General features: G+C 43.1%; 1 long non-coding RNA gene across 1 annotated transcript; it reads right to left on the bottom strand.

Annotated features, from left to right (window-relative positions):
- Nucleotides 1-8,551: 8,551 nt before the first annotated feature.
- On the bottom strand, nt 8,552-9,311 carry LOC143442953 (uncharacterized). The gene is made up of 2 exons (XR_013111577.1): nt 9,005-9,311; nt 8,552-8,709 (listed from the first exon to the last, which is right to left on the bottom strand). It is a non-coding gene; the product is annotated as an uncharacterized LOC143442953 (long non-coding RNA).
- Nucleotides 9,312-10,316: the final 1,005 nt, after the last annotated feature.

Below are 10,316 nucleotides of genomic sequence, written 5' to 3'. Positions count from 1 at the left end.
GCGCCGCTCCCCAGCGCCCGCCTCCCCGCGCGCCCCCGACGCCTCCCCGAGCGCACCTGGGCGGGGCGCGCGCCCCGCGGTGGGCACCGAGTCGCCTGCCCGGCAGGGTGGAGGAACTAAGCGGGCAAATACCTGGCCACCTGTGGCTGTGCGGGGCGAGGTAGGCAGACTAGCCGGCGAGAACTGAGTTGAAGGAAGAGAGAAAAATAGACGGTCTAGCGCCTCAGTTTCTGCTCCAGAACCTAAAAGAACCTTTGTCAGTACGGGAGATCTACTGTAAGGGGAGGGGAGAGTGGTCCAAAATGAGGTTCTTGGTGTGCAACTTGGGGAACTGGAGAGGAATGCAGCTCTGGGATCAGGGGCACACCTTCCTGAGAAATCAGAAAGCAGTGAGACTGGAGTGTGGACCTCCTGTGCTAACAAGAACTGCACCTGTTTGGAAGAAGGCTACTGTTTGCCAGCCTGATTGGCTGGAGAGTAACAAACAGTACTGTGGCCCCAGTCCTGCGACTCCCATGCTAACTGGTGGGCAAAAATACCAGTAGAGGCAGCAGGTGCTGAGGCCGCAGAGCAAGTTAACCTGAAGACTCAGGACCAAGCTTCCCTTCTCCTGTCTGCTAATTGACCCCAGGGGAACAGGAAAAGAACTTAATTGCTATGAAGTTCCTTCCTACAAATATAGCAAGTACTAGGGTCTTAGGATTGGAATGAAACGCCAGTAAGATGCAAGGTTTTGTGATTGAAGTCAGTATCCAGAAGCTTGCCTAAGTTTTTCTACCTCTGCACCCCAACTTTCTGTTTAAGGAAAGAAGGGAGACCAGACTGCAAAATATAAGTCCTGTGGTGGCTGCAAGGCCTTCTTTGCTCCAGCCACAGTGCCCACTCAGAGCAGGTGAACCACTTCATACCTGCAACAGAGCCTGATTTCCTTTTGAACACAATACTGGGAGCATTTTCCCACCCTAGGGCCTCTGGGATCTGTAATATGTATCCTTCAGGCTCTGCTCTATTACCTGCTTCTCAGGAAGCTCTCTTCTCTGACCTCTTTGTAGCAAAGGACACCCCAACTCACAACTCCCATCTGCTTCTTGTCCAGTGTCTTGAATTTTGTTTGATACTCATGCCGGTTGTCTTGATGTTCCTCATGGAAGCTTATCACTTTATCTTGTGCTTGTGTATGTGTGTGCTTTATGTCTGTTTATAATCAAAATGCTTACATTTTTTATATTTATATAAACTTGAGTGTATGAGTTACATATACACATGATATAAATATATGTATAAATACATATATTGAGTATGTTTATCTTTATGTGTTTGGCATGGGTCTCTTCCCGGTGTAGTGACTCGCCTTATCTGGTGTTCTTCATTACTCTTAGCATTTAGGATAGTGAATGAGGGTGGATTAGGGATCACTACATAAAAAGAACATTGAGTGAATTGAGTTTCTAGGCCTCTCTCCAGCTCTGGGTGTGGCTATTGGAAGATCTTTTCCTGGAATCTCTGAATCTCTCCGCGCTCTGCTCACCACTGTGAGAAAGGGTAACATGGGAGAGGCCAGTAGGCCAGGAACTAGGGACCTGGATCCCAGTGAATATCCCAAGAAGTAACAGTAGCTCAGATAGAAACTAGAAGTCTGGAGCATGGCAGATAGTTGGTTGTCAGAGAGAAAATACCACAGAAAAATCATGAGAGGAAGTCACTGTCCACCTCCAGGCTGAGTTTCTGATTTCTGTCCTAAGAAAAAGGCCCTGGCAGAGCTGGGCCTGGACAGCCTCCAAGTCTACAGAAGCCACTAAACACCACAGTCTGAGAAACCCGAAAGGGAAATGGAGTGGGTGGCACAAACTGGGAAGAGTTATCACAATGAAGCAAAAGGCAAGATTAGGCTTCATACCAGCAGGAGAGTCTAAGCACCCAAGGCCTCTACTTGCAGTGTAAATGGGCCAACCCTGGCAATCCCAACCCAGCTATCCTAGTGGAAAGGATGCCAACAGATCCATCTATGCACAATTGCTTCCAAAAGCATGTATTCCACAGATATACATGAAGGCCAGTGGCGGGTAGAACTAGACCCATTATTAAATATTAAAATATTTTTAAGTGCTGAGGGGGTGAAGATGTCGTATTTCTCAATTTGCATGTTGCCACTAGTCCTCACGGACTGATGATGTTAGGTCCATCAAACCACCTCTACCCATCACTATGTGCCCTTGATATGATCCTGGGCCTTCCTGGGCACCCTGTATCTGGACTAGGTGTATACTAGTAGAGTCTCTGAGAGAGCTTTTTGACAAGCTGTAACTGAATGAAAAGAGAGGTTACCTGGTTGTACCTCTCCAGGTCTCAACTTCCTGTATGCTACAGGAAGGCTGTAGCCAGAAGGCCCCATCATCAAAGTGCACAGCTAAGCCTGGGCTGCGCATATCAGGACTGAAACTGGTGACCCAGGGTACATCACTGAGTTCTTGACTTAGGGGAAAGAGCTAGTACCAGAGCACAGGTTACTTGAGGGACTTTCTTTAGGGACTTTATTCTCTCCCAATCCTTCTCCTTCCTTTTTACCTCGCCTCTCAAGTCTTACCTTTCCTCTGATAGGGACACCTGGGACCCCAGAGACTCTACTAGTGTACGCCTAGACCAGATACAGGGTGTCCAGAAAGGCCCAGGGTCATATCAAGGGCACATAGTGATGGGTAGAGGCAGTCTGGCTAAGTCAGTGCTTCCTGAATTTGAATGTTCAAAGAATGCAGATTCTGATCCATTCAGTGGTGCACAGGAGAGCTTTTGTTCCTAACAAGCATTCAGGGATCCAAAATTTGTTGGCCCAAGGATAGAAGATCACACACAGTAGCTTCTGGAATGATCTTGTACTGACTGGTAATGTTGGCCACAGCAAATTCCTTCTCTCTAAACATTCATTTCCTTCTGTGAAATGTGAGAGCCTTCTGAACAGATGCAGGTTTTGTGGGGTCTTAACCTCACAGGACTTTAGGAATCTTTTAAAAGTAAAAACACGATTGATGTAAATTGTGATTCCAAAGTGGTTATTTATTTATTGTACAGACTGAATTTGTGGCCCTTTTAAAAAATAATAAATTAAAAGTCCTGGTCTATAATCTACAGTATTTGGAGAAAGATTTTGGTGAGGTAAGATGAGGCAAGGACATATTGCTGAATCTCTAAGCTCACATGGTAGATGTCCTGCAGGAAGAGGAGAAACTTCAGCATGCTGGGAATCTGCACAGGAAAGGCCGTGTGAAGACTAAGTGAGGGGGTGGCTATGTGCAACCCAGGGAGCAGCCTCTCACCATAGCCCAAGCCTAGCAGCTTATCAATTATGTCTGCTTCGGCCTCAGGAGCTATAAGAAAATGAATTTTCATTTTTCAAGCTGCCCACTTCAAGGTATTTTTGTTATGGCAGTCTGAAGAGACTAGCAAAAACAAAGAAAATAAGCCACTAAAAATTATAATTGTTAAGGGCTGACCCACCACTAAAAACAAGCAGATCGTTAATAACAATAAGTCAGCCCCCAAGAGGACAAATAAAGGGTAACATCTACCTTACACGTTTAGGCAAAGATTAAATACTATATCACATGTTGAGTGCCTAAGGTGGCACCTGGTACTCATTAAACAATCCATTTTCACTCTAATTGTACACAGTAGATAGTCATTTTCTTTTGGTACATAGTTCCCTTCAAAAAATGTGTGACCAGAGTTCTAGCTCCTTGAACCATTGCTAGAATATAAACAAAAGGCATACCCAGGGCCATTTTGCTCTGACATTCCGGCAGAGTTGAACAGTGGCCAGAAGTTTATTGGCTGTAAACATTGCTCCAGGATGCCGTCCTCCTTATGTAGATGAAGCTAAAGAAGTAACTTCAGGTCCAAAGTCTTTTCTCCAGCCGTCTTGCTTGGGTATTTGAAACCTTAGAAACCACTTTCCTGGACAAAGTGTGAGTCTTAGAGCTGAAGCTGCTTGGCATCTCAGTGTACCTTGTGGAATCCTGCTGGAGGCTACAGCAAGAAGACATAAATTTAGGCCCAAGGTCTTCTGAGAAAAGCCCAGATGACCCCGTGTCTTGCCATCCGCTTTGCTGTTACATTTTCAACTTTGCTTCAAGGCAGGGATTGAATCACTTTCTCTTTAGGTTGGCATCATCAATGGTTAATTTTTATTGTCAACTTGATTGGATTGAGAAGTGCCTAGTGTTTGTAAAATACTGCCAAGCTTGGCATGACCCTGGTGAGGACAGAGTGACACGGTCCCTGCCCCAAGGACAGGGCCCAAGTGTGAGCCTCCAGGAGATGCCTCACCCAGTGTAGCCCTGATGGGGACAGAATGACATGGTTCCAGCCCCTGAGACAGGGCCCTCAGATGAGCCTCCAAGAGTATCAACGGCTGCTGTGGGAATAAGGTTTGTTTGTATATTAATGGACATATTTTCACTTTCCTTCAAGGAATGTCCTCCCTGTTAACAATAATGACTCGATGAGAATTAGAAACAGCACAGAGTCTAGGAGTTGAGGGTGTGCTATGTCTCCGTAAAATGGTAAATGCTGGGACCTTTAAGACAGCCCTTAGGGCAGTGGGAAAGAGCTCTAAATTCATGAATTCAAAAGTATATAATTTCTCAACTATGCAACATATAAGGGTGTGATGTGAATGATGAGGGGCTTCGTGAATCTAAAGGAACAGAGGCAGCTATACTATGAGCCAACTTGTCAGAAAAGTACAAAAGCAGGCTGATTCCTGAGTTCAAGGTCAGCCTAGGACAGATCAAGTTTAGGCCCAGGTGGGGTAGAAATGCTAATTTCTGGTCAGGATCCCACCCAACTAGTTTCTCGTTTGTGTTTAACAAAAGCAGAAAGATCTCTGAATTCTTTTGCAATGTAATGGGAAAAAATGTATGCTTTCTTTCTCTTAAGAATCAAAGGGGTGGAGTCAGAAGATCCTAATTCATAAGATAATCTAAAGGAAACCTGAAGTAAATGACTGGATTGATATGTAATCTCTGTTCTGCAGGAGATGAGCTATTCAAAGAAGTTTTTAGGATAAAAAGAGAACTGCTTGGAGAACTGAGAGACAGACAGACAGACAGACAGACACACACACACTCTCTCTCTCTCTCTCTCTCTCTCTCTCTCTCTCTCACACACACACACACACACACAGGCACAAACATGTGCACACACATATACTCACAAGCAAGCAGGACATGGACAGAGAACTCTCTAGAGGGAAACATAGAATATAGGAGAACATAGAAGCAGACTGGAAAAGCTGTATCAAGCAAAACACAGGTCTTCAGCTTGGATCCATGATTTGACTTTGACTTGTTTCTTTTCACCACTCTCAGACACCCCTTCTTTCAGAACCCTTCAGCATTCTGAGGCTGGGTCATGGCATCTCTGGGTATGTCTGTGTGGACATTTCCAGAGAAGGGTAGTTAGCTAAGAAGGGAGGACCTACTTTGAGTTCACTGTCTCGCTAGCTGAAATAGGAGAAACCAGTTAAGAGTGACATTCTCTATCTCTATTTGATAGTTGCCATGGTGGGATTTGTTCTGTCCCACCACTGCCTCTCCATCAAAAAGAAATGACATATCTGACACCATAAGTAAAAGAAATCCTCCTTCTCTTACATTCTGTTCTGTTATGCATTCTGTTAGAGCAACTCATGGGCCAGTTAGCACAGCCTGTCTTAGCCTGTTTTGTTTGCTCCATAATAATAGTTGATACTGGGTAATGTATATATTTATTAAAAAAAAAAAAACAAAAACAGAGTTTTGTTTATCTCACAGCTTTGGAGGCTAAAAATTCAGGATTATGTTGCCTAACACGAAGAGGATCTCCTGGCCATGTCACAGTATGATGCTATTTTACATTATGGAGGAGCAGAGAGATGGAGGTGAAGAAGGAATGAAGAGAGGGACCAGACTTACTCTTTTATAATAAAGTGCTATAGCTAGGATAAACCTGGTCTAAGGGCAATATTCCACTGGCTAATCAACTCTTAAAGATCCCAGTATGTCAACACCATTACACTAGGGACAAGGCTTCCACTACAAGAACCTCTGGGGGTGAGTCATATCTAAAACAGCAGAATCAAGTTATTGAAATAGAAATATTTTACATGATATCATTATTTAATAATGATGGGTTAAATGTTTGTATAGACTGCTCTTCTTTTATTGAAAATGTAGTTGTTATTGAAAATGTCCTTTCCTTTTCTTTGAAAGCAAATCTTTTTAATGAATTTAGTTTGGAACCAATGAGGCAGCTCAGTTGGTAGTTTGTTTGCCAGACAAACCTGAAAATCTGGGCTTGATCTTCAGGATATAGGCAAAAGAAGAAGGTGGAGGAGGATGAGAAGAGAAGAAGAAGGAGGAGGAGGAGGAGGAGGAGGAGGAGGAGGAGGAGGAGGAAAAGGAGGAGGAAGAGGAGGAGGAAGAGGAGGAGGAAGAGGAGGAGGAAGAGGAGGAAAGTGAGGAGGAGGGGGAGGAGGAGGAGAGGAGGGGGAGGAGGAGGAAAGGGAGGAGGAGGAGGAGGAGGAGGAGGAGGAGGAGCCAGTTTAGTCAGATTTATAATCCCAATGCTAGAAAATAGAAACAAGCAAATCTCTGAAGCTTGCCAGCCAGTCAGTTCCAAGCCAAGTGAAAAGCCTTGTCTCAAGAAAATATAGTGAAGGACAACTAAGGAATGACATACAAAGTTGACCTCTAGCCTCCAGATGCGTGCGCGCGCGCGCGCGCACACACACACACACACACACACACACACACACACACAGATGCAAAGAAAAAGAAACAGAGAACTCAGTTTAGTAGGGATTTGTACATACAATGACTTGTATAGCAACCATCACCATCTAATCTCATTACACTATAATCACCCCCAAATAAGTCCTGTATCTATTGATATTCCTTCCTGGGGCTATTAATTTATCTTATAAATTAACCTATTCTGGACAGTTCAAATAAATAGAACTATACAACACATAGTCTTTCATGATTGGGTTCTTTCCCTTCTGATAATATCATCAAGGTTTATCTACACTGTTGTTACCTGATCTTTAAATACTCAAGACAATACTCTATCAGATGGACAAACCACACTGAGTTGAACTGTTGATCAATTGATAAGCATTGAGGGGATTTCCACTTTTTGACATTATGAATACCCCCTGCCGTGCCTACATATTTCTAAAATTCTGTGTGGATGTATACTTTGGAATCTCTTTGGGTATATACCTAAGAGGCATTGTCAGACCAATAGGTATTTCCGCTTGTTCCTTCTAGGGTTCTGTTGAGGAAGTACAAAGCTGTTTTCTAAAGTGGCTGCACTAGTTTACAATCCTCCCAGCAATGGATGAGGGTTCTAGTTCTTCACACCCTGGACATTGCTTGCTGATAGTCGTGGATTAGAGACATCTTACTATGTTCAAAGTGGTATCTTTTGGCATTTTTATCTTGAGAACTTACCTCATGATGAACACTGTTGAGCCTCATCATGTACTTATTGCCTGCTTGTATATCTCTTTTGAGATGTATTATTCATATTTTCTTATTTATTTTTAAATTAGGTCATGCATATAAGAGTTCATTACAGATTCTTCACACAAGTTCCTTATGGTTCATGTGAACCTTGGACAATTTTTTCCCATCCACGGGGCTTTTCGCTTTGCATTTTTGTTGTCCTTTGAAGCATATTTTTGATGAGATTTAATTAATAAATGTTCCATTGGTCTCTTTTAGTATTGGGATTATATCTAAGAAACCATTGTCTAAATGAAGTTGATCATTAATAGCAGTATTTTTTCAAAGCTGTAACTTTTTTTTTTTTTTTTTTTTTTTTTTTTTTTTTTTGTTTTTCGAGACAGGGTTTCTCTGTATAGCCTTTGGCTGTCCTGGAACTCACTCTGTAGACCAGGCTGGCCTCGAACTCAGAAATCCGCCTGCCTCTGCCTCCCAAGTGCTAGGATTAAAAGGCGTGTGCCACCACCACCCGGGCTCAAAGCTGTAACTTGACACCAGAACTCTGCACCGGGAAATTGGAAAAGTCAGGGTATCTACCTTTAGAGTTTCTGGCTTCTTCTTCATCATCTTGTTTTTGCTTCAAAATGCTTAAAATGATTGGTTGCAGCTTAATCTATTACCCCTTGCCTGCATTTGAATACTTTTCATATGCTAATCTAAGACATGAAATCTATAAAATAGTGTTAGCAACTGAGGAAGACACGCTGGGAGATGTTCTAACTTACAAGAATCTTGCAGTCAGGGGTAGGGATTGGGGATTGAGCCAATGTATTCCAAACTTCCATAGCTGAGCAAAATAGGAACCAAGAGGGATCTAATCGGACCTTAACAGAATTAGGTAGGGTGTGAGTACTTCCGGCTGTTCTTACTGGGGCTTCTGAGAGCAGTTTCTATCTTAATCTATTTCAAAATCACAGACTATGAGCTGAATTCATCTGTTCACTTTGCTTTGTTTTCTTTGAAACATCCCCAGCAATCAAACAGTATACACATTTTTGTCTCCTTGTCTCTTTGATAAAAAATTATAATAACTTAATATATACAATGAACAATACACACATTTGTTGAATCATACATAACAAAAGTTAACACTTAAAAGCAGTGGCTATAGGGGCTGGCAGTGGACAGTTGTGGGGTCCAGTATGTGGATGAGATTCAGCATCCAACACTGCAAAATACAAAACAAAATCAAAATACAATGATTAGATGCCATGAACTATGGTAAACCTCTTAAAAATTGTCATTACTTAATTTTTAAAGCAACAGAACAGGCTTGAATGATAGCTCAGTGCTACGGTGCTTATCTGGGGTCTATCTTCAGCACTACCCTCTGAACAAAATTAACACAAAATACAGCTACTATTTTTGTCAACACTTTGCAGGTGAGAAAAATCAAGAGATTTGGAGCCTCACAAAGTTACTTGTGTTTGTACAGAGTGAGGGCTTGTTCCCTGGCATCTTACCCTGCTCTTCACTATCCTGAAAGCACAATTGCCCTCATGAGTTCCTGCTGCCCAGCTCTTCGGACGATGATTCAACACAGAAGTAGCATCGACACTTAGGATTTGTCGGAAAGTGTGTGCTGTGCTGTGCTCACTGCCAAACAGCAAATGGAGAGAATGTGTAGGTTGGCTCTCCTGCCACGTTGTCATGAAGCTTTATTTAAGCCACCAGCTGTCACCATTTTTCTACCGATGAGATCATTCTGAGAGCTCTGCTTCTTGTCGAGGGAAGCATCTCCTGGCCGCTCTGCCTTGATGTGCAGTCAGGGTGAACTTATATAACATTGTACCTCCACCCTCAGCCCACACGAGGATTATGCAACTGCGTGTAGGATTCCTTGCAGGGTTTTCCGGAAATATGAGCCTGCACAGAAAAGGCATCCAAGCAGTTCTGACTAAAGAGGACTTTCTGACCTGGGCCTATGTGTGATCTGTCTCTGTAAAGTATTTTGCCTCAGAGAAACTGTCTGGTTAAAAGTCAGCAGAAAGCAAATCTCAGAACTCAACATATAAAAGTATGTCCTCCATGATGACTTAGTTCTTCTCCACTTTAATGTTATCCTGAAAACCAAAACTGGATTTATCACAGTGTTCTTCTACACTTGCTTCACTGCCACAAACTACTGCCTAACTTGATCAAGAATGACGGGATTGGTGAATGGAACTCCATTTCTGAATTTTATTTATTTTTTGAATATTGGTGAAGTTTTGTATCAAACCATGTGATCCTAACCTGATTGAAAAATGTTATCTTTCCACTAAGCTCCCAAACTCTACATTTTCATGAAAAAAAAAAAAGAGGAGTCATTTCTAAATTCCTGCATTTCCAAGTATTTAATATTTAACAGAGCTCACAGACAGCATGTATACTTTGGCCTCAGGCTAGACCAGGCCTGCCAGACAAAACCAGGAGTTGGGTTGTCAAGACATACATGTCAGGAGAAGCTGAGGAAACTACTATAAGAAGTGTATCCTCAGGGCTGAGGGTGGAGGGTGGAGAAGAGCAAGAAACATCAAGGGGAGTTGGTGCTCTTAGTTTCAAAGTGTGTGTGGTGGGGAGATGTGAATCCTCACACTCTGCCACACACATTGTGATTTGCTCCACTCTTCCTTAGTGCCAACAGGAGTGGCGCAGATCAACATCTGAGCTACATCATTGTAAGGTGACGTCATGGAAGGAAGCCCTAGCAGAGGGTTTCATCATAGGCAGCAGCAGCAGGGTTAGACTGAGAGGAGAGAATCTTGGGAAGCCACCACTTGTGGCAGGATCACT

The sequence above is a fragment of the Arvicanthis niloticus genome, chromosome 7, assembly GCF_011762505.2.
Source record: "Arvicanthis niloticus isolate mArvNil1 chromosome 7, mArvNil1.pat.X, whole genome shotgun sequence".
Lineage (NCBI taxonomy): Eukaryota > Metazoa > Chordata > Mammalia > Rodentia > Muridae > Arvicanthis > Arvicanthis niloticus.
This window is presented reverse-complemented; position numbering and strand designations above follow the sequence as displayed.